Source organism: Balaenoptera borealis (genome assembly GCF_965194805.1).
Source record: "Balaenoptera borealis genome assembly, chromosome: 1".
Taxonomy (NCBI): Eukaryota; Metazoa; Chordata; class Mammalia; order Artiodactyla; family Balaenopteridae; genus Balaenoptera; species Balaenoptera borealis.
In genome coordinates, this window is record NC_138860.1 from 36,022,315 (window position 1) to 36,046,135 (window position 23,821).

Below are 23,821 nucleotides of genomic sequence, written 5' to 3' on the forward strand. Positions count from 1 at the left end.
ATAAACCCAGTATTTTATTAGCTGCCATGCAGTATACTAGAGCAATAGAAGAGAGAGGACTTCAAACCCTCTGTTCCCTCAAATTGAAAGGCAGGCTTCCTAACCCCTCCAGACCACTAATGGACACAGGGAACACACACTAATGTTTCAGGACCCCAACCAACAGTCACCTGCTTTGTGATTACTTCCATGACACACCCTCACCAACACCACTGACTTTGCTGCTCCTACGGGACGTTACATATATTTCCTATTTTAACACATACCACAGTGCATTATAATTATGATTGCAGATAGATGTTCTAACAATTTAAAGAGAATGATGACTTTTTTGCTCTTTACATCTTGCTATTTCCCTTCCCATAATATTTCTTGAAGAGAAACCATAAAAATATAAACAAACACAAAAAACAGAAAATATACAAAATGTGTGCTTTGCGGCTTAACACAAACTTAAGTAAAATTAGTTCTGACAGTATCCATCATGACAAACTTCCATGGTACAAATGAGAACGGACTAAGGTTTGAGCAGGTACAGGAGACAATCCAGGCATGAACACTACCAAGAAAAGGTAGACAGGAATTAACATGGTGTGTAAGAAATCACGAGACCAGTCTGATGGGAAGAGGCTTAAACAAGACTGAAACTCACTTTCTAAACCTCCATCTCCAATTGGACAATTCGCAAGACACAGGTGCCCCAAAGTGGCCGATTTATTCAATCCCTTTAATGGGGAGGAACAGTTTAAAATTTTAACCGTTTGGTTTGCCCCAAAAGCAACTATCAAAAGTTGGCAGGACACAATGAAGGCTTACCTTTGTTAACATAGTTAAGTCTCTCTCTCTCAGAACTAGCCCAGTTAGCTCCAGGTTCCTTAGCGCCCCCGACGCACTGACACAGCATTCATGAGCTTTACACAACTGGAAGGTCACATCTTTATTTCTTATTGCAGGAACACAACTTCCAGAAACTTTATTTCTGTCAGAACCTAAAGCAAAATTATTGTAAAATGAGTGATTTAAACCGTACATTTTGTCATCATTAAAAAACATCTAAAAAGAAAAAAAGCACCTGCTGTGTGCTAAGGATTAGAAATGACTCCTGCTCTTAAAGCCTCATTAAGGAGGGACATGTATAAACTCAAAATTTCAATCACATGAGATAAAGAACCATAACCTTTATGCACAGAGGTTCCTATGGAGGCAAAAAGTTATATCTAAGTGACGGCTTCATGATAACCCTGAAGTACAATCCAGAAAGATGAGGCTATGCAGAGTTGGAGGAGGAGGTGCAAAGACACTCAAGCCTGACACCTGCTGCGCACTGTAAATACTGCAGGTGGGGATAACTAAACGCCAGGGGTCCAAGTGTGAGAAGGGACAGAAAATAGAGATGTTGGTCGAATCAAGCCTGGGAGACAGCATGGCTTGTATCCCACAGGTGATGAGCCCTGGGGCTACCACTGGCTGAGTAAGGGTGCCTCCGCTGATTAGAAAAAGGTGCCCCGCTGCTGAAGGACCAATTAGATAAAGGGAGTGATCACAAAAAGCTCTCCTTCCTCAGGGCCAAAGAGCCCCAGGAGGCTTGGCAGAGCACAGTTCAGACTACACGTCTCTGTGCAGAGCACACGCTGGGGGGCTAGTATGCACTAACTCTGTGTGGGCAAGTCATTAGCAGCATTATTTTAGGCGTATCTTTTCATGATAGAAGATCACTCAACCCGAGTAGGCAGATGAACTTAGAGGAACTGAGTCCAGGGGCCACGAAACCACCCAGGAGCTTCTGCCATAGTCCAGGCAAAATGTAATGTGGATGAAGAAGCAAATTAAGGAGGAGGCCAAAATCTACAAGCTAGATCCACTGGATGAAAGACATAAAGAAAGTTCAGTGAAGGAACTCTGAAGAGAATGGGCTCTGCAATAAATTTTTCTTACAATCAAGGTTAAATATTAGGCAAAATTAAGTACAGTGGTCTTTAAGGTCCCTTCCAGCTCTAATTTCTTTTGATTTCTAACTTATTACCCTGGTTAAGTAAAGTCCCTTCAGAGATACAGAACAGTTCTTACACCTGAATGGGATGCAAAGAATAATCTGACTTCTCTTCATCCGGGGATGAGTTGAACTGTCCTTGCAGAAGAGATAACTCATGGCGAGAACCCCAGATCCTAGAAAAGGGCCAGCCACACGATAAGTATTCAGCTTTTTGAAAACAAATAACAATCATTTCCTCTCCTAGATCTTCACACCCTTTCTCTGCTGGCTACTTTCTTTCAGCTTATAAACATCCTCAATATACCCATTTAAAAAGCCCTCAGGAAAAAAAAAAAAAAAAAAGCCCTCAGACCTATGATTCTTTGGATCTTCTTGTGGGTAACCTAAGTCTCTCCCATGCCTTCAAACATCTGTCCTCCCAAAAAGCCCAGATCTGTACCTTGGGCCCAGACCTGTCTACCAGGTCCCTCTAAAGCACTGAAGATGAAGTATGATCCTCTCCCCACCCCCAATCCCTTCCTACTGTGCTCTGTATCTCACAAAAAGATGCAGCTGTAAACTGTCACCCACGCTTGCTGCCCTCCCTTTCCTAACTGGTCACCAGGCCACACCCATTCTGTCTCTGATCTCCAAAATCCAGTCCAACCTTTTATAACTTAAGTGGGACCCTTAGATTACAATTCACCCTGCACCCAATCAAGTGCCTTCCAAATGGAGGTCCGAGTGAGTCTCTAAACCAGAAGTCCATCTCACTGTTCTTTAGGGTTTCCCACAGCCTTCAGGATAAACATCCAAACTTCTGACAGGAGAAACAAGGCCCTTTTCTGTTTAGCCCCAGTAGGTTTCCAGTATCAACTCTCATTTCTTTCCCAAAATCTGAGTTCCATTCCTGTACCTTAGTTTTGCCATATTTTCTTATATTTCTCAAAGTTTGACACACACTGCTCCCTCTTGCTACCCCAGGAGCTTCTACATATCCTTAGAAAGGATGGCACCTCCTCCAAGAAGCCTGAACTCTCCCTTCCAAGATTCTGTGCTCTGCAAAGGGGAAGGGGGGGAGGGATAAATTAGGAGTTTGGGATTAACATATACACATGATTATATATAAAATAGGTAATCAACAAGGACCTACTGCATAGCACAGGGAACTCTACTCCATATCCTGCAATAACCTGCACGGGAAAAGAATCTGAAAAAGAATGGATATATGTATAACTGAATAACTTTGCTGTACACCTAAAAGTAACACAATATTGTAAATCAACTATACTCCAATATAAAATAAAAATTAAGTTAAAAAAAAAAAGGATTCTGTGCTCTGCAGCACCAGAACTCACTCCTTCCAGAGCACTGACTACTGTGCTTGTGTTTACTTGCCGCCCAGTAGAAGGGGAGATTACCTAGGGCAGAAGCATCGTCTGCAGCAGCCCTTGGTTCTGACAACTCATTCACGTGCCAGGATACTTTACACACATAACCTGCTGAATTAATTCTAAGAACCCACAGAAAGAGTGGCTTTTAATGTCATTTTACAAGTATGGGGATTGCAGTTCAAAAGTAACCTGGGCTTCCCTGGTAGTGCAGTGGTTGAGAGTCTGCCTGCTAAGGCAGGGAATATGGGTTCGAGCCCCGGTCTGGGAAGATCCCACATGCCGTGGAGCAACTAGACCCATGAGCCACAACTACTGAGCCTGCGTGTCTGGAGCCTGTGCTCCGCAATAATAGAGGCCGCGATAGTGAGAGGCCCATGCACCGCGATGAAGAGTGGCCCCCACTTGCCACAACTAGAGAAAGCCCTCGCACAGAAACGAAGACCCAACACAGCCAAAAATAAAAAAAATAAAATATATTGCAACACCTGAAATAAAAAAAAAAAAAAATGTAACCTGCCCAGGGCCAGAGAGCATAAGCCCTGGAATTCAAACCCTAAGCTGCCTTCACACCGGTGCTCTTTCCACTACATAAGACTATTGAAAAAAAGATTTTTTTTTCCTGAGCCCTGTTTTAATGGAAAGGAAATGAAGCTGGGATATATCCATTTCCTAAACGCTTTGGCGTGTACCAGGCAAAGTCGTTCAACAGACCAGGTAACATCTGTCAAACAATTAACGATGCTCCAAACTGCGCTAAGTGTTCTACATTGTAGAGTCTACAAGCATTAACAGAATGTGACCTTGTAACCGCCACAGAGAGTGAGTCCTGTTCAGCCCATGCTACAGATGAGAACACTGAGACCGAGAAGCCTTAAGGCACTCGGCCGGGGTCACCGAGCTGGCAGGAGTCCTAGGCCACACGCCCCATCTGGTGCACGCACACCCGGGCAATGGGCCCCGGTTCTAGTGCCCAACCTCCACCTTGCACCATACAAAACCCCGCTTCGCAGCGCCCACAAGAGAGCCCCTGGAAGCAGGAAGCAAAAACCTGTCTCGCCAAGCCCTGGCTGGAAGAAACTCTGGATACAGATCAGGAGCAGAGGGTGCTCAGGGGCGGCTCCCAGTCCACCTCGCAGAGGCAGTCGGCGTTAAGTCCAGCAGGCCCTCCCGCAGGGAGGTGCAAACGGCGTGCAGAGGCACCAAGTCCTGCAAGGCACAGAGATCCTCACAGCGCGAGAAGAAGTCGGCGTGCCTGAGCGTGGCCTCGGGGTCGCTGGCCGCGGACACGATGTCCACAGACGCCTGGGGGCCCCGGCTCGCCTGCCGGGCCCTAGGGCGCCCACCTCAGTCCAGGGGTTGGTGATAAGGATCAAAGTGGTAAAGCTCCTGCATTCTTCTTCTTGCATTATTTCAAAACCTTCATCGCTGGTGTCAGGCAGACCTGTAATTGGGTTCATTCTCTGCGTTATCTGCCTGCCATCTTCTTCCAGAAATGCAAACAGCTACACAGGGTGATTTGCTACAAAAGAGTGCAGGGAGCTTAAGCACCAGATGCAGGATGTCACTTACATAGACAACTAGGGAGTGATAGGAACAGAATGTAATTTAGCTTTGTGAAAGATAAACCTAGTTACAGACACTACAGATTAGTAACAGTTTAAATAAAACTAGGATCGATTAACCCTTTCAGGCCAGTTTATGTGTCTTCTCTAGCCTGTTCACTGTCCCCTTTACTTTCCTTATTTTCAGGAGAGGAAAAACTTCATTTCTATTTTTGCTGCAACACTATTATGCTTACTGAAATAAGTCAAACACAGAAAGACAAATACGGTATGTTATCACTCCTATGTGGAACCTAAAAAATAAAGAATAAATGTAACAGAAAGGAAATGAACTCACAGATATAGACGTCAAAGCAGTGGTTACCAGTGGGTAGAGGAAAGGGGGGAGGGGCAAGATAGGGGTAGGGGAGGGGATTAAGAGGCACAAACTACTATGCATAAAATAAATAAGCTATAAGGATAACCAATGTTTTATAATAACTTTAAATGGAGTATAATCTATAAAAATATTGAATCACTGTGTTCTAATATATTGCTATTACAGTATAATACTGTAAATCCACTATACTTCAATTTAAAAAATGATCACCACAGTATGTCTAGTTAACATCCATTACCATACATGGTAGAAATCTTTTTTTCTTGTGATGAGGACTTTTAAGATCTACTCTCTTAGCAACTTTTAAATATGCAATATGGTATTATTAACTATAGCCACATCCCCAGGACTTGTTTATTTTATAACTGCCAGTTTGTACATATTGACCACCTTTACCCGTTTCACCCACCCTCCACCCCCTGCCTCTGGTAACCACCAGTCTATGAGTATTTTTTAAAATTCCATATAAAGTGAGATCATACAGGATATTTCTTTCTCTGTCTGACATATTTTACCTAGCATAACACCCTCACGGTCCGTTCATGTTGTCACAAATGGCAGAATTTGCTTCCTTCTCATGGCTGAATTATATATATATATATATATATATATATATATATATATATATATATATATATATATATATATACACACACATATATATATATATATACATATATATATATGTATATATATATATATATAATTTGGCATATTATGCCTAGTGTCCTTTATCCATTTATCCATCGATGAACATAGGGATTTCCAAGTCTTGGCTATTGTAAGTAATGCTGCAATGAATATGGGGGTACAGATTTCATTTTGTTGTTGTTTTTTTTTCCCCTTAGATTCCATATATATGTGTTAGCCTACTGTATTTGTTTTTCTCTTTCTGACTTACTTCACTCTGTATGACAGACTCTAACTCCATTCACCTCACTACAAATAACTCCATTTCGTTTCTTTTTATGGCTGAGTAATATTCCATTGTATATATGTGCCACATCTTCTTTATCCAGTCATCTGATGATGGATACTTAGGTTGCTTCCATGTCCCGGCTATTGTAAATAGAGCTGCAATGAACATTTTGGTACATGACTCTTTTTGAATTATGGTTTTCTCAGGGTATATGACCAGTAGTGGGATTGCTGGGTCATATGGCAGATTTCATTTTGAATTAGAGTTTCTGTTTCCTTCATACAAATACCAAGTAGTGGAATTGCTGGATCATATGATAGTTCTATTTTTAAGTTTTTGAGGACCTCCATACTGTTTTCCATAGTGGCTGCAACAATTTACATTCCTACCAACAGTGCACAAGGCTTCCCTTTTCTCCACACCCTTGCCAACACTTGTTAGTTCCTGTCTTTTTGATATTAGCCATTCTAACAGGTATGAGGTGACATCTCTTTGTGGTTTCATTTACATTTCTCTGCTGATTAGTGATTTTAGGTCTTTTTAATTATCTGCTGGCCATCTCTGTATCTTCTTGGTAAAAATGTCTATTCAGATCCTCTGCCCATTTCTTAGTTGGATATTTTTTCGATTTTTTTTTTGTATGAGTTCTTCATATAATTTGAATACTAACCCCTTATAGGATATATGATATGTAAAAATTTTCTCCCATTCGGTAGGTTGCCTTTTCATTTTGTTGTTGGTTTCCTTTGTTGTGCTTTTTAGTTGGATATAGCCCCACTTGTTTATTTTTGCTTTTGTTGCCTTTACTTGGATCAACGTCTTTGCATAAGTTCTGGAAACAACTCTTTCATAGTTTCCATGGATCGTTTTTAGGGGAGAGGGTGAGTGAGATGAACTACCAGTGAAAGGAGCGTCAATGGGTCGAACTCTAGCCTCTGTTACTGTAGGTGGCCTCAAGGCCACAACTGATAGTCATTGTCTCCCTCCTGTGCTATCCATTCTCAAGTCCCCTCATCCTTGGATAATATCTCTGCTAAAATGGATGGCTTACTTGGTGGGGTGACCCTCATCCTCGTCCCTGAGTGAGTGTTCTGAGCCCTGGTCATCATTTCTTTCTCAAACCATGGCTGCTGTACTTGACCATTTACTGTGTACTTGACCATTTACTGTCGAAATTGAGAAAGGCAGTACCAAGAAATACCCCACAGACTTTAGTTTTTAGTCAATCATTTTCCAATTAAAAAAAATTTTTTTCCCACAGACATTTTTATCACCCCAAAAGGAAACTCTGTACCCATTGAGAAGATACTACTTCGCTCTCTCTGCCAGGCCCTGAAGACCACCAATCTGCTTTCTTTCTCTATCGATTTACTTATTCTGGATATTTCAGATAAATGGAATCATACAATGTAAGACCTTCGTGTCTGGCATCTTTCACTTAGCATGATGTTTGTGAGAGTCATCCAGACTGTAATATGTATTAGTATTTCATTCTTTTAAAAAATGTTTTTGGCCGTGTAATTGTTTGATATTTAATTGCTCCATTCCTTTTTATGACTGAATTACTATTCCACTGTAGGTATATACCACAATTTGTTTATTCGTTCATCCATTGATGGACATTTGGGTTATTTCCATGATTTTTCTATTGTGAATAGTGTTGCTATAAACGTGTGTATGCAGATTTGTTTGAGTGTTTGTTTTTAATGATTTAGGAGTGGAATTGCTGAGTCATACGGTAATTCTATGTTTATCTCAAAATACACACCCCAAGAAACTTCCTGAAAGTCTGTCCTTGTCTCAGAATCAGCTTTTCATGGAACATGACGTGCAACAGTATGGACAGTGTCCCATGAGAGCTGATTTGTGATGCCTGGGGGTCTGGAGTTGGAAAGGGCTTCCCTTAGGAAGTGGCAGCTAAACTGAGGGCAAATTTAATGTTTTTTCCTTCCTTTCTTCCCTCCTTCTTTCCTTCAGAGGGGTGACATAGATGTTTTACACAGTATATCCTTTTAAAACTTTTGCATTTGAACCCTGAACTTATTCATAAGACAAATAAATGATTATTTTAAGCAGGGTATTAGGGCTCAAATTATTAATATCATAGAACCATTATAATGACAACATGGATTGGAAACAATTTATTAGGAAAAAATATGGAAGCTTTTTTTAATAACAATTTTGATAAATAAAAAAGTTGACAAATCAGAGTGTATAGACACAATATTGGTTATTTCGGAAATTGTGTCATAAAATGGATGGGCTCCACAAATTCTTCCATTTACTTAAAGAAAAGAGTGCTAAGTCAGTTTGGGCTGCTGTCACAAAGTATCACAAACGGGACGGGGTGGGGGCTTGTAAACAACAAAAATGTGTTCTCAGTCATGGAGGCTGGAAGTCTGAGATCTAGATCTAGGTGCCGGGATCATCGCCTTCTGGTGAGGACTCTCTTCTGGGTTGCAGACTGTCCACTTCTCATTGTGTCCTCACAGGGCAGAGAGCAGAGAGAAAAAGCCAGCTCTCTCATGACTCTCACAAGGGTAAGAATCTCATCATGAGGGCTCCATCCCGATGACCTCATCAAATCCCAAAAGACCCACCTTCTAATACCATCACATTGGAGGTAGGGTGTCAACATGTGAATGCTGGGGGGACCCAAATATTCCGTCTATAACAAGTACTAATGGGGAAATGAGAGCTTCTCTTGAGGATGTTAAGGGCTGCTACAAAGATCAACGGTACATGTGTTTCCAGACAGAACTACAATATAGAATAAGTTCTATAAGGCGTTCACAGAATAGATTCGTCTTTCTTCCCCAAAACAGTCCTTGGTATCCAGGGATCCATTCCTGGAAATTCACTCTTGCTCAAGGAAATCCATCCTCTCATTAAAAAAAAATCTTATGAAGCTACATGAATGACACAAAGGATTTTCCCAGCTCTAAGATTCTGTGTGTAAAACCTGTTACTCTAAATTTACTTCCAAAAGATAGACCCTCCGCGGGGTCTGCTCCTGCGGGGATGGTGGGACCCGCGCTTGTGCCGCGGCCCCCAGGTGTGGCTTCCTCAAGTTTGGGGTGAAGCCCCAGTCCCCCTGGGCTCTGCAGCGCTGCGGTGGGCTCGGGGGACAGAGCACGGTCTCTGGGGTTTCTCGGCAGGAGATGCCGGGGCTGCCGCGCAGGAACCCAGCGGCCCTGGGTGGGGCGCAGACTCGCCAGGCCTGGGTGTCCCTGCTGCGCACGGCTGCGGAGAACAGGGTCCACGATGAAGCTCTGCCTGGCAAACGGGGACTGTGGGCGGCTCCATCCTCCCCTTCTGTCGGCACAGCCCCATCGCAGCCCTCCTTCACGACAGGCAAAGCCTGTAACCTGCAGCCAGATGGCTCCACACCCTCAGGCCCCGGTGCTCGCCCCATGCCGGGAACAGGCACAACCCCTGGGCCGGCCTTTCCGGACGGCTCGAGCGGTACGGCTTCTTTGGTGCACCCGTCACCCACCCCGAGCCCAGGGGCCGGCAGGAAGGTCTGAGGGCCGCTCAGGCCTGGGCGGGGTGGAGGCACGGGCTTCGCAGCTGGGCCGGGCCCCCTCGCTGCCTCCTGCCTCTGCGCCCTGGCCCGGCGTGGGCTTCCCGTGGCCCCGTCTCCTTTCCACCCCCATCGCACCTCTTGCTCCCTGGGCCGCGGGCTCCACCCGGAGCAGCACCGAGTCGTGAGGGTGTGGGAGAGCGCTCACCCTCGGGGCTTCCCCGACACCTACCGGCTGTTCGGCCACGTCCCGGATGGGCAGCGGCAGGTCAGTGGAGCTGAGTCGGCCCGGGTCTCCTCACCCCTGAGGAGGGGCGACCGGCACCGCACACGAAGCGTCCCTGGCTGGAGGGAGACCTGGGGGGAGGGGGTCGGTGGGGAGCTTGACTCGCAGTCACTTCCAAGGGGACCCTGAGCCCCCAGAGCTGGGGGCTGACAGGCCTCAGCACTCCCACGAGGGGGTGGTCAGGAAGGAGGGACCCTGTGCATAGGGCCCAGGGCGCTCCCGGGTCAGGCGGAGTCGCCAAGTGTGTCGGGTGCCTGGGACAGCTGAGGCACGTTTAGCCCAAAGGAAAGTTCCAGTGCATTGCAGAGAGCTGACAAAATACCCGGTGGTGAAAACTCCCTGTTGCTAAGGGTTGAAACGAACCAATAATTCCTCCTGTTTCTCAGGGTGTTCCCTTTGGCTGTTAATGAAATGTATTTCCAAGGAAGGCAGGCATGTGGCTGAAAAGGCCAGCAGTGCCTGGGGGTCACAGCGAGACCCTCCCATCTCGCCCCCCTCGGCCATCCTGTGCTCTGGGAGCAGAGCTCTCAGCCAGAAGTGAAACGTAGTAGCTTCCATATCCGGATTCTAAGATTTTCTAAAGCCCTTTAAAGGCCCCCTTCTCTGAGTGGTGCTTGACCTGCTGGTGTTTGGGGCAGGAGGGTGGGCTGGGTGGAGGGTCTGAGCGCCATCCTGAGGGAAGGGCTTTGGAGGCCTGTGTGAGCCTGAGACCAGGGGGCCCAGTGCTCGTGTCCGAGGGGAGGCTAGCGCTGACTCCAGCCGTGCCAAACCAGACATCGCCCTCCTTCTGGACAACCCAGCAAAGCCTGTTGCTCCCATTCCTGGCTGTGCTGCTTACACTTGCCCTCTGGGAAGGCCAGCCTGGCAGAGCTCTGTTCCTGCCCTCTGGGCTGCTGGTAACTGAGTACCTAGCCTGGGTGCTGGAGGGGAGGATCCGTAGATGGTGGAGGCCCAGTGCCTGCCCAGGGTGCTGCCCCTCTACTGAGGGACGCTTGCCCAGCTGGTTAGACCTGTTCGCACCCAACTGCCCACAGTCAGCACCCAGGCTAGGAACAGCAGCCTCCCCATTTCCTCGGTGTCTTCTAGTTTTGTTCCTTTCTTCTTTTCGCTGCCTTCCTCCCCAAAGAGGCAAGATACTCATCTTCAAGAACCAAATCAGACCATGATTTTCCAGCTAAACTCATGACAGTTCTGCACTTCTGAATGACTAGGTGCAAACATTTGCAAGGGTGAGCTCTTGGGTGAGGCGCCAGCCAACTTTTCTAGCTTCATCTCTCTTGTGTGTGGGCACCCCCTGCTGCCCCAGATGCCTTGACTCCTCCATTTTCCTATATTCCTCCTCAGAATGCTGCCACCACCCCATCCTGGCCTTTGGGAATGTTAGCTGGCTGTTCCCCACAGCATCCTGTCACCCTGGTCCACTCTTTCTAACCTCTGTATGCCCTTCTATGAAATCTTGTCAGGTCCAACTGGAGGAAGACCACCTATAGGTCAGTTAGCTTGGGAAGGAACCCAACTGTGTGACCTGCTTCCCCTTTCCCAGTGTCTTTAAAATAACGTTAAAAAAAAAAAAAAGAAAGAAAGAATGTTGTTCTAGAGCTCCTATATCATCTCTTACCACCATCAGAAAACCACCCCCCAAAAGGGGGACCTCATTCATATTGAAAATAACTTCTTAACGTGCAGGCATTACAGTAGGGCATTCTAGACACTGGGAGAGGGGAAAACCATTGTATTGTTTTCTAACATTCATGTTAAACTTATTTCCAAAGTTCTTTAAACTGTGGTATTCTTACAGGTAGACAATGTTGCTGAACAAGCGTTTGTTTCTTCCCTTTTCTTCCCCCAGACTCAAAGATTTGGAAGGAGATAGTTAACAGAAAAGGTAAGGTAATCTCCACCTTAACAAAATATATGATCAAATGTGACCATTTGACAGATACTGTGTAGTTCATAAAAACAAATTTAAGTGGAATTGGCTCTCTGTTCCCTAAAGTTGAGGATAACATGGATGTTTCTGTCTAATGTGCTGTACTAATAGGCTATTATGTGTTAGCTTTTGGTAACTCATCGAGTTTCCCAGTCTGGGTTCCGTACCATCAAGTCTGGATTATAACTTGTCCAGGTCACACTGGTTTTCAAAATCAGTTTTGTTCTAGTACCCTATTATGTGTCTGTTTCACCTCTAATTTTTCCATTTTTCACCACTCTGGAGATGGTGTGATATGATCTTAACGGAAACATCACGAACATGTCTTGTGAATATTTCGTTTTGTTTTTGGCCGACTCAGCATTGCCTGCCATTCAGTCATTGTTATGTGACCAGGCAGTGTAACTATTTGTGTATTAGTCCATTGGTTCCTACCTTGGGAATGTGGAGACTTGTAAACCTATATCCTTCCTTTAGGAATGCATGAAGAAGAAATGGAATCTCTTGCATGAATTTCTGCAGACAGAAATAAAGAATCAGTTATGTGACTTGGAAACCAAATTACATAAAGAAGAATTATCAGAGGTAAGTCGTCAGCATCCCAGCGGCTAGAAAACGTTTCCTCCCATGTAACTTGTCTGTGACCAGGGATGCAGAATAATCCCACCTCTCCCTGTTACCTGATAGTTATAAAGGAAGCGCATGTGTTTCCTTATTCTCTCATGGCCCCTTGTTTACATTCACTGCTACTTAAATTATCCTTTCGTGCTGTAGGAGGGCTACCTGGCTAAAGTCAGATCCCTTTTAAATAAAGATTTGTCCTTGGAGAACGGAGCTCATGCTTTCAGTCGGGAAGTGAATGGCTGTCTAGAAAACGGGAGCCAGACAAGTGGTGAGGAGCGCAGAGTGGAAATAGCAGAGAAAAAGAAGTCTCCCAAACCTGTTTCCAAACTTTGCATGCCCAGGAGAAGCAAGTCCGACGGAGAAACAAACTGTAAGAGCGCTTGACTCGTTTGACCTCGTTGGAATCTGGCACCACCTAAGGGGAGGACAGACTTGGCGCCATAGGGTCTGTCTGTTCCCCCCCCACACAACCCCTCCACCGGCAGTACTTGTTTTTTGTGTATCTTTTTTTTTGCGGGGGGGGGGGGGCGGTGGCTGTGTTGCTCGGCTTGTACGATCTCCAACCAGGGATCGAACCCCGGCCCTCGGCAGTGAGAGTGCCGAGTCTTAACCACTGGACCGCTGTGGAATTCCCTCTTGTGTATACTTCTAACTAGCTTAGATATATACTTTAAATTTTTGTCTTCAACCAAGTTATAGAGCATTAGATCCCCAAATGCGGTTGAATTTATGAGGTATAAGATAACAGGAGCTGCTGATATTTATGACTTCTAAGTTACATGCCTGTTTAAGCTAAACATTTATTATTAGACCCCTTCCTCACTTGTAGTCAGAGTAACTCTTCTGGAATTTTTAAAAAAAGAGCATGGGACTTGAGCTCAGTTCAGGTGCTTGGCCACTTCATCTTTTGACGAAATAAACGGAGGCTCTGTTTCCTTGTGCGTCTCAGGGTTGGGCCCCTCATACAAGAGCTTGTGTTAAAATGGCCCAGCAAACTGGCAGGTGCTAATTTGATGAGTTTATCAAGATGGTGGTTGCTTAGAATAAGAAGAGAAGGTTACTTAATCCTCAGAACCTGGTCTCTGCACCAGCTTGGTAATGCTGAAGAACTGTACCTTGGCTGTGAACTCTTTATTCATAGTGGCTTTTTTGTTTCTTTTTCTTTAAGCAGCTGAAGTCTCATCTACCCCCAGAATTAGAAGGCAAACTACCAGGCAGACCACCATCACATCTCATTTCACAAGAGGGTCAGTATATAATGAATGGACAGCCCCCATTTTAGGGGCCAACTGTTTTTGGTAAAACACATATAAATTAGTAGGATGTAACTTAGTAATTCTGACTTCCACATTGCTTAGGTTTTCCTTTTGATATTCTGTTATTAGACATTCATGAACAGCATTTCTGAAGATCTCATCCATTTTTACTCTTCACAAAGGAAACTTCAAATGTACATACACAGAATTACCAAGGATAGTAAAATGAACCCCTGTGTACCTATCACCCAGTGTCAACAGTTAACATCTCCTGGCTGTTGTTTCATCTATACCCCCATATGCTCCAAGTGAAAATTAATCCAAATGGATTACAACTCCATACACACCCATATCCTCCCAGTTGGATTACTTTGAAACAAATCGGACATGTCATCTTATCCACACATACTATATTTCTAGATGACAAGGTCTCTTTCTCTGACAAGTTTTTTATTCATATTTTGCTATAATTGCTAACATCTAGCAAACAGTCTTTTGAAGAAGACAAAACATGCCTTATAAAGTGTAACAGTTCCTTACTAACAAATATATAGCAGTGTTCATTCTTCCCCTTGTGTAACAGAGTTTGGTTGATTTGCTCCTTAAGCCTTTTAAGTGATAGATTCCTTATTTTCTTGCCATTTATTTAAAGAAAATAGGTCTTTTTTCTAATAGCTTCTAGGTCTGGCTGACTGCATCGTTTTGGTGGTTAATGTGTTCCCTTGCCTCCAGTTTTCTGTAAACTGGTAGTTAGGTCTAGAGTCTTGATCAGATTCCAGCTTTATTTTGTGAGACTTCATTGATGGTATGGGGCTGTCCTTCAGAGGCATGTAATGTCTCTTCGGTGATTCTAGCAGCCATTGATCAAAGTCTAGATCCATTATTTCTTAAGGTTTGCAAAACGGTGGTATTCTAAACCTGTCATCCAAAGAAACATTAAACTTGAAGCTTCTTTTAATGTCCTGGCAAAAAGGGCTTCTCAGAGGGAAGAGGGGACCATGCCCTGAATCTTTCCAAAGAGAGGGTACTCTTGGTAGGGAGGAATATGAGTTGTTTCGTGCCCACTGGAGTTCTAGGGTCTGGTGAGCTAACAGTTGGCTTTACTGTGTGTGACAGCCCTGCCAAACGGAAACCTGAGGAAGACTCTGAAAAAGCAAAATCAGATGATTCTGTCGATGAAGAAGAAAAAGACCAGGTAGGGCTCACATTTAAGTTTCTTAACTCTGCTTTTTTCTTGTTACACTTGCTGGTAATTGTGAATTTATACTTGGTCTATCTATGGACCGTAAGTGACTGAGAGGGTGTTAGAACACATCCCTGGACCCAGGACAGTACGAAGTGTATTATGGTTAGACCCGAGGACTCAGCAGGCCCGTAACTTTGGTCTGTTCTCTCCTGTCTACCTTCCTACGTCTCCAGCTGTCAAGATTTGACAGTCGAACCAGCAGATGTGATGTGTTCAAAGCATTTGCTTCTGATGTCAGATAAGCTCCCTTCCCACATCTAATTTCTCTATAAAAGCAGAATTGTCGTGTTATTATGTGTATTGTAATAATGCTGCTTAGGCTTTTTAGGTTAGAAAACTGGTGGCTTGCCAAAGACCTCCAATATAGAAAATGTCAGTCTCTAGCACTGTCCCATGTGACTTGAGGGGCAAACCTAGATAATACCAGATGGTCACACGCTATCTATTTCATTCCTGCCACAGGATTAGCTGTGTAAGTCAGGAAGTCTGTAGGTTTACAGGTGGGTAGTAAATGCCCTGTTACCTGCTAAAGATTAGTATCTGTGGTTTGCTCTGAGGCAGGGCTTCTCAACCAAGGCATTGACTTTTGGGGCCAGATAAACCTTTGCTGTGGTGTGTGAGTCCTGTGCATCGTAGAGTGTTTAGCAAGGTCCCGACCTCTATTCACTAGGTGCCCGTAACATTCCCTCTCTCTCCTCCCAGTTGTGACAACCAAAATCACCTTCAGACTTTCCCAGATGTCCCCTGGGGGGCACAATTGCACTCAGTGAGAAGCAATGGACTCAAGGCTACCCATATCTTTGAGGTAGACTTGACGTCCTGTTGTAAAAGACATACTCATTCTCCTGTTTTTATTTTGGAAATTAGATGCCACTGTTCATGATCCTTATTCAGATGTCTGTAATTAAGTTTAGTCAGACTACCCACTCACAGGTGGGACACTGAGACAGAGGGAAGCAGCTTGTCCAAGTCACATGGCCACATCCCTTGCCTCCTAAGAAAACGTGTCACAAGTGAAAGCAAGCTGGCTCTTGTAATATTGACAAGTCTTTTTTTTTTAAACAAATGTGCCGATTTTAGAGTTGTTCTTTGCCCTCTAACCTTTTGGAGGGCTTACATAGCCTTCAAGCTTCTAAAGAAACGAACTGGGGCACTCTTTCCCAAGCAAGAAGCAGTTTCACTGGCAGTGTGTGAGAGGCCTTGGAGACTTGGAGGATGAACACTTGTCGAAACAGGGTTTATCCCGATATGCTAGAGTAAGGCTCAGTGCAGGAGGACAGGACACGGGGACAGGGACAGCCACAGCCGGGCTTCCCGCAGCTGTGCCCACCGCCAGCACCAGCTCCAGCCAATCACAGCCCCCGAGATGCCAAACAGTGACGGGCGAGAGGCCGGCAGGAAACTGACACCCCCTCACTGGAGAGCCTGCCCGGCCGGGGTGCGGGGCACCATCCCCGTCTGAACTCACCCCACAGCTCAGCCATCTCCCAGTGACCCAGACGTGTCACCATGGCCCCAGGGCTGATCCCCGACCAAGGTCAGAACTCCCCCCAGTGTGACGGCCCCCATGCCACTCCTGTGGTGGAAGGGACGGCAGGCAGAGACCAGGAGTAGAGTCTTTTTATTAATGGCTGCGTTTTCAAAGAACCGTTTTGTTACCAGGAAAGCTCCCCAGGAAGGGATTGCATTAGTGCAACAAGGGGGAGCCTTGATGCCAGGCTTTCCAGACACTTCCAGGTGGAGACTTTTGGCCTAGGCCGGCCGCCGGGGACTCGGGGGCTGGGAGGACACACGGCCCCTCCCCCACCCCGACGGGGCGCTAAGGCACCCGGCCCGCCTGGGGGGGCAAAACCCCGTGCCGTCAGCAGGCCGGCGGCTTGCAGCCCTCAACCTGCAGCCCTTTGCTCAGGAGGAAGGCGTCCTGCATGGGGTCACAACCCAGGAAGAGCTTCACCATGCCCTTGGCATCCTCGGAGCCCCCTGGCCTCAGAATGCAGCTTCTGTAGTCCATGGCAACCTGCCTAGAGGGGGCGGGGCTGCAGGAGGGTGGAGCTCCGCCTTCACTGAGGGTGTGGGTGTGGCCACCTCTGCTGTGACTGAACAAAGGGCAGGGGAGCAGGGGGTCCAGGGCAGGGCCCTCAGAGCCTGGCAGGCCCAGGTGGGCGGCACAAGCATCTAGGCCCAGGCCAAGGACCTCCGTGTTGGTCTGCACGGCAGGCCGGCCTCTCACCTTGCCACTCAGGACACCCTCCTGCTTGAAACGTGTGTGGAACGTGTCCGCGGAGTACACCTCGCTGCACAGGTAGCCACAGGACTGGGCGTCGTAGCTTCCTGCCAGGTGGCCGAAGGTCGCAGGCAGGTGGGTCCCTGGGACACACGCGGAGAGGCTCCTGCCCGGCCCCCTGGCCACTCCGTGCCCCTTCCCCAGAGCCCAGAGCTTGGGGCCTCAAAACAGCCCTGTCTGCGTCCCCTGCCACTAGAGGGAGTATTGGCCCAACACTTCTAGGAAACGGGGACCTTGGTGGCAACTCAGTGGAGGGACACAAATAAATTTTTGCCGACTTTCTGCTGAAGCTCACGAGGGTTCACCCCTAAGCCTCTTACAAGGTCAGCTGCCCGAGGCTCCGAGGGATGAGTCAGGGCTCGCACTCCAGCATGGGGAGAGCGCGGGTTAAAGTGCTCACGAGGGAGTGAACTGCGTCTCCGCACTGATATGCACGGGCAAACCTCGTCGACGTGTTCCGTCCAGGGTATGAAGCCCTCTCCTGTCTCTTCCAGGCTTTCCAGAAAGCACATGCAGATACGCCCACCCCACCCTCGGACTCCGTGGGCCACAGCTGGAGGGACCAGCCCAGGAACCGAGGCAGGAAGAGGCCAGAGGTCAGTGGGCCTTGGCCAGAGCCCGTCAGTCGGTCCCCCTTCACACACGACCAGAGGATCCTCTTGACCTGGGCAGTAGCTGCCAACCGACCGCTAAGGTGGGCCCGGCGCGCACTTGGCTACCTGGCGTGGCTGGGACCCCGAGGATCTCCTGGCAGAGGCGGGCATTCTCCTGGGCCGGGTCAGCGGGCGTCTGCGTGTTCAGGGCCTGGTCCACCTTGGCCAGGACGATCTGGCGCAGGTTGAAGAGGCCTGGAGGACAGGAGGAAGGAGACGGGGGGCTGGCACTGATTTCAGGGCGCGCTTTGCAGCCGGGCGGTCCGGAAGCCCCTTTGCATTCCCTTGGCCCGGCCGCACTGGGGTTGGCCAGCCGGGACTTGATGAGCTTGTCCAGCAGCTCCTGGGGGACGGCGCTGCCCGTGCCCCACCGAGACTGGCAGCGGCGCCAGGGCCTCACAGGGCGCGGCGCTCCCGGCCCCAGAGCCTACCCTCTGGTTCTCATCACCGGCTGTCACCAGATTTGCAGGCAACGTGCCTTTCTTTTCGTTTGTCTTTTTCCGGCCCTCAGCCATGCAAAGCTGTGGAGCCCTGACACTCGCTGCCTCGTGGATGCACCCTGAGAACACGATGCTCAGCGAGAGAAGTCAGACACAGAAGGACACACAGGGTGTGACCCCACTGAGGGGAAACGTCCAGAACAGGTAGATCCACAGAGTCAGAGTGGGTTCCTGGTTGTCAGGGGCAGGGGAGGGGAGGGAATCATAACTAAAGGCGTGAGGGACATTTTTGGGGTGAGGGAAATGTTCCAAAACAGGGCAGTAGTGACGGCTGCACAGCTCAGTAAAGTGTCCCCACGCGCTCCAGTGCAGCCTGTGAGAGCGTCGCTCTCAGGACGAAGGGCTGACCGCAGGAAGACTGAACGAGCACTGGGTCCTGGGCCCAGACGCTCAGCTAGGGACCCCCCCCCCCCCCCACCGTGGGGAAGTCACTGGGACTTGCTGAGCCTCCACCGAGACTGCCAGCAGCCCCAGGGCCTCACAGGGCGCGGCGCTCCAGGCCCCAGAGCCTACCCTCTGGTTCTCATCACCGCTTGTCACCAGACTTGCATGCAATGTTCCTTTCTTTTCTTTTGTCTTTTTTAAAGGCAACTCTTGAATACATGTATTTAACATGCAGGGAACCAGTCCTGACTCCTTGATCTGGGGCTTCCAGCCTCCAGAGTCTCGAGGACATCCACTTCCATTGTTTACGCGCCCAGTGCGTGGGGTTTGATGATGGAAACTGACACCGAGGGCGTCGCCACGTGCGGCGTGAGATCAGCAGAAGAATCCCGTGGCTAGGGCCTGCCTGAGGACCACGGGAGAGCCCGGGCCCTCCCCGCCACCTGCCTGCAGCCCCGCGCCCGCACTCACCTGGGAGGGGAGCTGGTGCATCGCTTGCCAGAACTCATAGAAGTAGGTCTCCAGCTCATCATGCTGCAACAGGGAGGGCGGGTTGGGCATAGGCTTGGTGAAGTTGGCCACCATGGGCACGATGGCAATCTGGCGCCTCCCATCCTGCTGCAGGTAGCCCGGCTGCAGGCCAAAGCAGGCCATGTGCCCGGACTTCCCTTCCCTGGGGAGGGACACGGGTGAGGCCCCGCTTCCATAGAGGAGCCCTGGCCCACGGCCGACAGGTTCCCCCACGCATGCACCGAGGGTAGAGGTCCAGGTAGAACTTGCCGATGGATGACCTTGCCCGCGGCCGCGTCCCGGACCGTGTAGAGCCTCACATCTTCGTGACACATGTTGGCGCCCTCCTCCAGGTCGAAGGTCAGCCCCAGCAGCTCCTGGGAGATGCCCAGCCGCCCGCGCGTGACCACCTGCATGGGGAAGGACTCATTGAGCAGGTACTGGTCCACGTGGTAGCGCGTCTCCTCCCCCTGGTTCATGTAGTAGCACAGGTCCTAGACGTTGATGGGCCCGTCAAAGTGCAGGCCCCGCCTCTGGCACTCGGCCTTCTTTAGCTCCAAGATCACGGCCGCTCTTGCTCCCCGAGGGGCTTCAGCTTCTGGGCCAGCTCATCTGCGGCCGGAGGGGAGAGGCTCGGCTATGTCCCTGTTGCAGCCCCCCAGCCACCCCACACCCCACACCCCTAGAGGCAGAATGAAGGGTTGGGGAAGGCGACCCCCAAGGGCTGACACAGTGGGGTCTCAGGCAGCACCACGTCCAGTCAATGTCCGCCTGACCCCCGTCCCCACTGAGACTCGGGGAGGCGGGGTTACCTAGGAAAGTGGTCACCACCTGGCTGGTCTTGGCCATGTTCATCTCCAGCACGGAGTCGGCACGCGTGCTGAACCCCAGCAGGCGGGAGTTCTGAGCCTGCAGCCTTACCAGCTCCCCGAGGATCGCGCAGTTCTCCTGGAACCCAGAGACGGCCAGCGCTGGGGACCGTGGGCCACGCCCTCCCCACGGGCCCCAGGCCAGGTCTCTGTGGGCGGGCAGGGCTCTCAGGCCACTGGTGGGCACAGCCAATCACCCTCCCTCCTCCTCCTGGCCCGGATTTGTAGACACTTTGGTGCTGTCCTAACACGTGGTCTTTATGAACACAGGTCCTTTTGGAACCAGAAACGGCATGAACTGTGATGAGCTCTAAGGCCAAGGGCAGGAAGAAATGCGACCAGGCTCTCCAGGAGCCACCCAGGGCCTCCCCGGCTCAACAATACAAGCTCGGCTGCCGTGCAGACAGCTACTCATCCCCACGGCGCCCGAACACCCAGCCCCTGGACGGTGAGACGCCTGTTGCTGCAGGTGGCCCGTGGCTGGCTGGTGAGGCCCGGCCCCAGGCGTACGCCACCTTCTCTGGGGCCACCTCTCCGGGTCTGCGGTGGGGTTCTCCTGGAAGCCCCCAGTCACCACAGGACCAACGTGGCCTGTCTGCAGCCCAAGAAGGTGGGGACACAGGACTGTCCCTCGTGCCCCCCGCATCACCCGCGAGGCCGAGCAAGCACCAGTGGTGTCTGCGGGGAAGATGAAGGGCTCATGCACAGCCCCCATCTACTGAAGATGCTAAACGGGAGAAGCACAGGCTGCAGCCACACGCGGTATGGACCAAACGCAAGTGTCCTTGCAGGAACCGATGTCTGAATGTCAAGGCTGTACCCGGGCCACAGTGAGAAGGCCCAGACCCCACGCAAGGCACAGAGAGGGGATGGGGGGAACATCTGCGAATCTGAGCTCATCGGGCATCACACCAGAGGGAGAGGGAGAGGGAGAGGGAGAGGGAGAGGGAGAGAGCCAGAAGGAGATACGGAGGGAGAGGGAGAGAGAGGGAGGTACAGACTTCTCTCCCTTCCCTGGGGGTTCTCTAGTGCAGCCAAGGCTGAAAACCACTGCATTTCGGGAGATGGGTCCTCGTGGAAAAGTTAAATAGTAGCTCATGGCATTATCGACACATATTAAAAAGGCCCCAAATCTTGGGGAGTCAGGGAGGGGAGCTGGTGGCTGCCTCGTAAACGAGGAGAGATTGGGCGTCAGAGGAGGTGCCTGTGCAGCCCGCCGCCGCCGCCCAGGGCCCCGCAGACTTCATATCCCAGCTGTGGTCCCGGGCTGGAAGGCAGCGGGGAGGTCAGGCCGTCCAAGCATCAACGTTGACTTCAGGGCTGATCTAAATGGCGGCTGGTGTTTGTTGAAGCAGAAAAAAGAGAAAGCAGTGGGGAGAGGATGGGACGGGGAGGGAGCCCCCATCAGCCCTTCTCCCTCTCTCCCTCTCTGCCTCCATCTCTCCCTCCATCCCTCCCTCCCTGCCTCTCACTCTCCCTCTCCCTCCATCTCTCCCTCTGCCTCTCTCCCTCCCTCTCTCCCTGTCCCTCTTGCCCTGTCCTTCTCTCCCTCCCTCCATCCCTGTCCCTCTCTCCCTGTCCCTCTTTCCCTCTCCCTCTATCCCTCCCCCTCTCCCTCTCCCACTTTCCCTCTCCCTCTCTGCCACCCTCTCTCCCTGTCCCTGTTTCCCTGTCCCTGTTTCCCTGCTCCGCTCTCCCTCTCCCTCTTTCCCTCTCCCTCTCCCCTTTCCCTGTCCCTGTTTCCCTGTTCCGCTCTTCCTCTACCTCTTTCCCTCTCCCCCTCTCCCTCTCCTGCTCCCTCTCCCTCTCCCTCCACCTCCTTCCCTCTCAAGAGAGGGAAGGAGGTGGAGGGAGAGGGAGAGGGAGCAGGAGAGGGAGAGGGGGAGAGGGAGAGAGAGGGGGGAGAGGGAGAGAGGGATAGAGGGAGGGAGGGAAAGACAAAGACGTCTCTCTCTCCCTCCCTCTATCCCTCTCTCTTCCTCCCTCTCTCCCTCTCCCTCGCTCCCTCTCCTCCCTCTCCCTCTCCCTCCAGCTCTCCCTCTCCCTCCGTCTCTCCATCTCCCTCACTCCCTCCCAGAGATGGAGAGACAGACGGAGGAAGAGGCAGAGACAAAGGAGAGGGAGAGAGGGAAAGGGAGAGAGAGCGGAGAGAGAGGGGGGAGAAATGGAGAGAGGGAGAGAGAGAGAGGTCTCTTCCTCCCTTTCCCTCTCTCCTCCTTCTCTCCCTCTCTCCCTCTCTCCCTCTTCCCTCTCCCTCTCCCTCTCTCCCCCCTCCCTCTCCCCCTCTCCCTCGTCTCTGCCTCTCCCTCCATCTCTCCCTCTCTGGGAGGGAGTGAGGGAGAGGGAGAGACGGAGGGAGAGGGAGAGACAGAGGGAGGGAGAGGGAGAGGGAGGGAGGGAGAGGGAGAGAGGAAGGGATAGGGCGAGGGACGGAGAGGGAGGGAGGGCGAGACGTCTCTCCCACTCCATCTCCCTCCACCTCCCTCTCTCCCTCTCCCTCCCTTCCTCTCCCTCTCCTAGAGGGAGGGAGGGAGAGGGAGAGACAGAGGGAGAGGAGAGGGAGGGAGCGAAGGAGACGGGGAGTCGGAGAAGGAGGTAGGGAGAGGGAGAAGGAGAGAGGGTGCCTGCTTCCCTCTCTGTCTCCCTCCCTCCCTCTCCGTGTCCCTCTCTCCCCCCTCTCCCTCTCCCTCTGTCTCTCCCTCTCTGGGAGGGAGAGAGGGAGAGGGAGAGGGAGAGGGAGGGAGAGGGAGAAGGAGGGAAAGTGATGGAGGGAGGGAGAGGGAGAGACGGTGAGGGAGAGAGGGAGAGAAGGAGGAGAGAGGGAGAGGGAGAGAGGAAGAGACATCTCTCTCTCTCCCTCTCTCCCCCCTCCCTCTCCCTCTCTCCCTCTCCCTTGTCTCTAACTCTCCCTCCATCTCTCCCTCTCTGGGAGGGATTGAGGGAGATGGAGAGACGGAGGGAGAGGGAGTGTTAGAGGGAGAGGGAGGAGAGGGAGGGAGGGAGAGGGAGGGAGGAAGGGAGAGAGAGGGAGGGAGGGAGAGAGGGATAGAGGGAGAGAGGGAGAGACGTCTCTCCCTCTCTCCCTCTATCCCTCTCTCCCTCCCTCCCTCTCCTGCTCTCTCTCCCTCTCCTTCCACCTCCTTCCCTCTCCAGAGAGGGAAGGAGGTGGAGGGAGAGGGAGAGGAGGGGAGAGAGGGAGAGGGAAACAGGTAGAGGGAGAGCGGAACAGGGCAACAAGGACAGGGAAACAGGCACAGGGATAGAGGGAGGGAGAGAGGGAGAGGGAGAGAGGAGAGGGAAGAGGGAGAGGAAAGAGGGAGAGGAAAGAGGCAGAGGGAGAGAGGGAGAGGGAAGAGGGAGAGGGAGAGGGAGGGAGAGAGGGAGAGGGAAGAGGGAGAGGGAGAGGGAGGGAGAGAGGGAGAGACAGACGGAGAGAGAGAGAGGGAGAGAGAGAGAGGGAGAGGGCAAGAGGTAGAGGGAGAGCGGAACAGGGAAAGAGGGACAGGGAGAGAGGGAGGGAGAGAGGGAGG

General features: G+C 50.3%; 2 long non-coding RNA genes across 2 annotated transcripts in view; one reads left to right on the forward strand and one right to left on the reverse strand.

The window, feature by feature from the left end:
* LOC309628565 overlaps nt 1-22,261 on the forward strand; it is a 111,652-nt gene extending 89,391 nt beyond the window's left edge. Inside the window, exons 2-5 of the long non-coding RNA XR_014244547.1 lie at nt 18,540-18,672; nt 19,148-19,425; nt 19,776-19,859; nt 20,562-22,261. This is a non-coding gene — a long non-coding RNA (uncharacterized lncRNA). The remainder of the gene's footprint in view (nt 1-18,539; nt 18,673-19,147; nt 19,426-19,775; nt 19,860-20,561) is intronic.
* LOC309628562 lies at nt 975-10,117 on the reverse strand. The gene is made up of 3 exons (XR_014244546.1): nt 9,982-10,117; nt 4,415-9,469; nt 975-989 (listed from the first exon to the last, which is right to left on the reverse strand). It is a non-coding gene; the product is annotated as an uncharacterized lncRNA (long non-coding RNA).
* Nucleotides 22,262-23,821: the final 1,560 nt, after the last annotated feature.